Here is a 6,717-nt window from a genome sequence, read left to right on the forward strand (position 1 = left end):
AAAACTGATATTTAAATTTTCCTTATTATTGAAAATAAAGCTTTTAAAGTAATAATAAACAGCCTATTTCCATTCTGTTAACATATCTAAAGGTAAAGAGAATCTATTTGGTGTCTTTAATCAAATATTACATGAGATCACATGTCTGACTTGCCCAGAGTTTCTTCTGCGTTTTTAAAATATTTTTTTAACTCCTTCTCTCGTCAGAGGTCACAAAAAATAGGAAGAAACCTAGTGTCATAATTTGTTATGTTAAAAGTATCGTTTCAACTCCAATTATGTTTTTTACAGTAAGAGTTATGTTTTGATAAAGAAAAAAAGGGTTTTGTTGGTTGAAAATTTCTAAATTTTATCATTGTAACTGTAACCACAAAGCTATGCAATAATTCTTAACGTTTTTTTTAGTGTATAAATCACAATACAAACTGTAATGCGATCTATGCTCTCAAAACTCAAAATTCTAACTCATATTCTAATATCTTGACGTAATATCATTTCGACTTTTAATCTAACGCAGTAATAAAGGAATTACCATTTCATTTTAATCAGATTTTACTTTACAGATACTACTTATTTTTGTTACTATGAGATTTTACCACCTGTTATTATTTTTCGCCTTCTCGTTCTTTCTTCCGACAAAACCAAAAGCGCTATGTAGAACAACTTTTCACCACTTACGAAGAGGAGGGATACTTAGAGAATTGCCACAGCATAGAACTTTTTATTTCTTCCTTTTTAGATGTTCAATTTAAGCTGTATTTTTACTGTACCACTAAGGCTTCTGCTCTTTAGAGACATTTTCTAAATTCAATATTAAGAATTTCCTTTTTTTTTCTTCCGCGTTACGCTTAATTCTGCTTACGCATTATAGAATTATAAATTTTGTAAATTATGAATAATAATAAAAATGTTTTTAAATAGAAATCCTATTTTGCTCATGCAAAATTCGCAAAAACAATTCTTGGAACTATCTTACATTTTAAGAGTAAGATAAGGTGCGTACATATTGTAGTACATCCAAAAGCAACCCACAAAATGGTTGCACCAGGTTGCGTTAATTTACGATCTGATCCCCTGCAGCAAGTGCCTGTAGTCGCTCACCGATGGGACCCCCTCTCCCTTGCTCAGAATGACGTGTCCACCTAAGACAGAGATGTGATGTCATGCCGTTATACTATGCGTATAAACATCATTACTTTTATTCATCTCATTCCTTTGCATGAATTGGAGGGAAACTGAGGGAATGCGGTAGGGAGAAAGTTAAAAAGTTTGATTGCTTTTCCCCGCTCCGAAAAGAATCGAGGGAAAGTCATTGTTTGGTGGAGGAGGAAGGGAGGCTTTATTCTGACGGAAAAGAATTGTGTTTTAATTACTAACATCAATTTTAAACCAGAGGAAAAAATTCACATAAGAGAATGAGCGAGCTGTTGCTTTGTTTTTATACAACTGTATAGATGAGAGTAAAATAGTTTATAATACTAATAATGACAGTATTGTTGGTTTCACCTTTCAGCACCAGCTTTTCAACAACTTCTTGGATTTCTTCTAAAATATTTTCTTATGATTATGGTGTCTTATAAACAGTTTTATTTTTATTTGAGAAATTGTTGTTCAGTGATTGGTTAGAATTATAAAATTCTTGGGAAGACTTTTTAATTTATTAAGAGAAAAACAAAAACAAAATAGAAGTTTAGAAAATTTTTGCTTATTTATGATATGTAGAAATCAAGACACAGAAATCGATAAGAAGAATGACTGCAAATTTTTTTTGAAACCATTTTTTAGTAAAGAAGAAAATACAAAAAAGATAAAAAGGAAGTTTGAAAAGACAAAAAAAAAAAAAACTACTTTTCTTTTCATCTCCGAAAATTCCTGCCTGAAATTCTGTATTTCATTACAGAGAAAAGAAATGAATTGAAATCTGTTCTTCATTTAACTATTCAGGATTTTTCCTCAATTTAAATTTTAAACGTAGTAAAATTTATTTATTTTCTCAACGAACACAACGACAATCTATCCCAAAATTCATGTTTTTTTTTAATTAAAAGAGTTTTATTTTATCCGTATTTGTTTTGATTCTAATTGACAATTATTGCAAATTAATCTTGTTGAAAACAAACCAAACTCAAATTATATTGAAAGAAATTATGTCTTTATACTGTCACCAATATATCTGTAGCTGCATGAAATTCACCAATAATTTTAACACTGATTCTAGTAAACCGGTGTTAGTAAATGGTAAGATTTATATTTGGCAACATCTAATCTCTCTCTTTGTTACTCTTGACATGGACTCAAGCGTAAGCTTTTAAAATAAAGATCTGGAGAGAAATTTTTTTATATCTATAACAATGGATAATTAGTTAGATTTAAAAAAAAATATCGAGAAAAAATTTAGGAAAAAAGCCTTCTTAAAATGGCATTAAGTTTCTAAGAAATTGGAATTTAAAAAAAAAGCGCAAAAGTTAGCAATTAAGAATGGCTCCTCCAGCATGTCAAATTTTTACTTTTTACTCCGTAGTTGTATTTCAGCGGGCAGCATATAGGCTCAAATGTTATTTTTACTAAACGTTTTGCAGTTAATAATTCTCGAACTAATTATTGAAAATATATTTTTTTTATTACGTCGTACTCCCTACTCATTTTTTTTCTTCCCATCGTAATTTGAAGCTTTTAAGTGTTATAGTTTATGCACTACAAATCGAAATTTAACGTAGAGGAAAACAAAAAATATAAAAAATAATTCGCACAAAAAAAAGCACTGAATATTTAAATAATTTTCGAACAAATTAGAATTGTGAAAAAAATCGAATTTCATCGATTAAGATTAGAATTTAAAAATAATTCAGTTAAGTTCATAAACAAATAATGTTCTGTGAATCTTGAAGCCTGCTATTTTTATGATAAGTTTAACAGTTAATTATTCCAGAACTAATCACCATATGTTAATTTTATTTTGATTTTATCGTACTCCCTGCATATTTTTTTTACACACCATCGAAATTTCAAGCTTCTTAATGTTTGCGAATGCAATGTATAAATAATCATTATTTAAAGCAAAGTTAGTGAAAAAAATAATTATAAGCACTTAAAATTGCAATAACTTTCAAACAAATTGGAATAGATAAAAAAAAAAGATCCTGTTTTATTTATATGTGATCTTTAGCACATAACATTTCGAATCCTTATTTACATTTTTGAGGGTAGTAGATCGGCTTACACGATGTTTCTTGCACCAAATTTAACAGTTGATATATTTCGAATCTGTTGGTTTTATTCCACGCAGCAGGAGATAAGCGTTGTACAACCGAACAACATACTAACTAACCAACAGCAATAAAAACAATATCAACAATATCAATAATGCAAACTAACGTGTATTTAACTTTTAAATTGAACAAAATTATTGCTTACATAGTTACAAATTCGTGAAGTACGATATACATCGTTGAAAGTATTAATTCTATCACTGTACATTATCCAGAGCTACTGCTCTCTCTGAAAATGTGAGTTTTTTTTGCGAATTTGTTATCATAAATATTGGTACGTACATGCATATACAGGCTTAGGTATTCACACTTACATAACGCAGTGTGTAAGTGTGCTTCATTACATAACGCAGTATGTAAGTGTTCCAGTACGCTTTATAATCATTTTTCAAGTAGATGAGCAGATAGCTATATTCAGAGAAAGACAGTCTACATCTGGGCCGGGATAGCCTGGTCGGTAGGGGGCTGGGCCCATGTCCGAGAGTTCGTGGGTTCGAACCCCGCCGGCCGAAGACACCCCGTGTAGTGACTGATGCACGTTTAATCTGTCGAGTCGCAAAAGTCCCCCATGTTCCCATTACAAATCAAAACCACTGGGGGTACTGGATTGGAGATCGATCGTTCTCTGATTCAGGCCAAAATTACGATATGTTGATGAATGAATGGATGTATGAATGGTTCCGCCCTATAAACGGGAGTGACATATGGTGTGGCAGAAGTCGAATTCTTGGCCATAGATGGCGCCACTGGAAAACAAGAACAATCGCACCCCCTCTGCCTAAAACAGGCATACGTCAACAATCACACAGTCTACATCCAGGGTTATGGTGAGATTCGAATCCTCAACCATCACGCTGTAGTGCGCTTGGCAAGCGATACCGTGCGGACGGGGTTGCTTCTAGGTGTTGGTCTGGCGTCGAATCTCCCATTAGCTTATATCTTTATATAAAGTGGATCTTTCTGACAAACCTAAAATTTCTTATCTGTAAAAGATTGAAGTTTATAACTTGAAAATAAAATTCTATCATAATCGGATCTTAAAATTTCTTTCATTCCACCGAACTTTTTGTAAATTTGTCTGCACCCTATTATAATTTCCAGTTTCTAAGTCTACTAAAGTTTCTCTCTAAGTTCTTAACTTTTACGCAAAATGTAGCGCTATGTTGAACACCTGAAACAGCGACGTTGCTTTCGATTTTTTATTATAAAGAGAAAAAAAAAAAGAATTGTTTTTACTTAAAACTCTATGCAAAACATAAATCGTCTTTTTTTCAATATCAAAGAAAGTTAAAATTCATATTTTAGCAAAAATAGTTTTGAAATATAATCTTGAAAATTATGCATTTTTGTGATTTTTTAAAGAAATATTTCTCAATAATTTCCAATATTTTACAAACTTGAACTTATTGGCAAATTTGTTTTAATAAGCGGCTGTTAAAGTTTTCAAAACTAATTAAAAATGCAAAGAATTTTTTGAGATTTTTTAAAAAGTTTTCAGTGTTGCACAACAAAACAAATTGACAAAATTGGTGATCCGCGCAACTAAAATGATTAAGAACCAACTGTGAAAGAGGTGCTTGGTACTTTTCAACAGGCTAAAATGAAAATATTTTTATGTTTTTCTTGAAACTGAAACAAACAAAGGAAGCTTGTCGATTGAAATTTAGGGAACACTTTAATTGGTTCTTTTACGAATTTACCCTCCAGTTTCGAACCAATGTATACATTTAATGTAAAATAATTATACATTTTTTTTAATTAAATAATTTGTTTAAAATACTTTTATACTGATTCTCTTTTTATTCAGAGGCGAATGACGCAAAGACTGATTAATAAAATTTTTTTTAATTATCTAATTTAAAAACAAGATAAAAATGTGCGGCGCTTTCAAAACTTATTTTTTAAACTGACTCTCATAAAAAAAATTTCTAATTAAAATTGTTTCGTTCGATAAATTTAATCTGAAATTCACTTAATGATGATAGATAATTTAATGGAAATGCTTTGATAAATAAATCCAATTTAAAAGTCCATAAGAAGTAAAGATCTTATAAACGAAATTAGATGCTTTTTCCTTCCCGTTATTTTTGTTTCTAAAGAAGTAACTCTAGAATTTTAATTAATATCATTTCAAGAAGAAACCTTAAGTTTTGTTTCGAAGTTTTAACATCATGCAAACAGCAAAAGTCAAAAAAGTCTTTCAAAAAGTTATTTTTCACAGAAAATTTGAAAATTTCAATAATAATAATAATAATAAAAAAACTTTTTGAAGATTATTATAATATCTCTTACGTTTCGATCCCGTTAAATAATAACGATATTAGCTATTGGTTGTCCATTATAATTTTAACTGATACACTTTTAATTTATGCCCTAATACTTAGAATTTAAATATTAAAACTAAAATGACATCACTTTTTCTAATGTAATAGTTTTAATTGCTCATGACAATTATAACTGATACACTTTTAACTTAAAACCTAATACTTAGTTCAAAGAAAAATAATTTAAATTGACGTCACTTTTAGTTTAAATTTGACATTTTTTAGTGAAATATAATAATTTTAATCATTCGTGATACTTATTACTGATACATTTTTAATTTAAGCCTTAATACTTCGATTAAAGATTGCTTCAGTTTAAATTGACGTCACTTTTTCCAATGAAGCATAATAATTTTAGTCACTCATAATAATTATTGCCGATACATTTTAAATTTAAACTCTGTTACTTAGTGTAAGTATGAAATCCAAAGGTTCGAATGTTATAGTTATAATATTGCTAAAATTTAAACATGAATTGTTCTACATTTTAGTTAATCAGTTGCGCCTATTACGTTTTTAATTGTTTTCCTTTAAAATCAATACTCTCCAAATTGTTTAAATATTATAATAATAATATTCTAAAGCTAAAAGGAAAGATGTTTCTGTGAACTAAGTAAGTAACTAGTACAATCAAATATGTTACTTCTTTATTTGATATTTGATGTCATAAATGATTTTTAAAAAAAATTGGCATTGTTTTGTTGATTTATAAAGTAGTCCTTCCAAGTATTTAGAAAAAAATTTAAATTAAAAATTTCGATAATCAGTCTTATAAATTAAATGATTTGCCCAGAACTTCAGGCAAAATATGAGGTTAATACAGTTCAATCAGATCAAAGTGTATTTGATTGGTCGGGATATTTGAGTTAGTTGGAATCAACTTTTGTGTTACTTGAAATGTGGTAAAAATTCCAATTGACAATAAAGGTTTTTTTTTTAGATAAATTCTACCTATTAACTACTAATTAACTATACCTAAATAACCTAAAACGATTTAAGCTTATATTGTCAGCAAGCATCGAGGTCCAGTTGAGATTGGAGCACTTTAACTAAAAGGTAAATTTTAAGCCATAAATTGACTACAAATTTCCCCGGTGAAAAAATATCGTTATATATATATCTCT

The sequence above is a fragment of the Parasteatoda tepidariorum genome, chromosome 5 (genome assembly GCF_043381705.1).
Source record: "Parasteatoda tepidariorum isolate YZ-2023 chromosome 5, CAS_Ptep_4.0, whole genome shotgun sequence".
Lineage (NCBI taxonomy): Eukaryota > Metazoa > Arthropoda > Arachnida > Araneae > Theridiidae > Parasteatoda > Parasteatoda tepidariorum.